Raw genomic sequence first — 495 nt, 5'->3', positions numbered from 1 at the left:
GCGCCGCGGCGTGCCCGACCGCGCGTCCGCGCCTGGGCGGGAAAAGAGTGATGCAACTTCGCTTCAACGTGGAGTGTTCCGCGCGCGCGCGTTCCGGAAACAGCATCCACGCTTCGAGACCGTTCCGAGCGATGATCGCTCGTCCCAAAATCAGCCGAAACGAGTGGAAAACGGCCGAGAGAGGAGCCTTTGAAGTTGGGCATGTCGCACCCTTTTCCCGCCCCGGTCGGCGCCGGCGACCTCCTCGACGTCCCAGTCGAGGAGCGCCGCGTCGTAGGCCGGGTGGACGAGCTCCTCGTGCCACCGGTACTTGACGTACGCGCCGCCGTCCATGGCGAAGCACCAGTCGAGGAGCCGCTCCGTGCGCCCGTTGCGGTCGCGGACGCGGAACGCGAGCACGGTCTTGCCCGTCGCCGCCGCGGACCGGAGCGCGCCGGCCGTCGCGCGCCGCGGCCGCCAGTCCGGGTCCACGAACAGCGCGTGCGTCGCCGCGGG

Source organism: Aureococcus anophagefferens (genome assembly GCF_000186865.1).
Source record: "Aureococcus anophagefferens unplaced genomic scaffold AURANscaffold_4, whole genome shotgun sequence".
In the NCBI taxonomy this organism is placed as follows: domain Eukaryota; class Pelagophyceae; order Pelagomonadales; family Pelagomonadaceae; genus Aureococcus; species Aureococcus anophagefferens.
The sequence above is the reverse complement of the archived record's forward strand: the minus strand, read 5'-3'. Positions refer to the sequence as shown.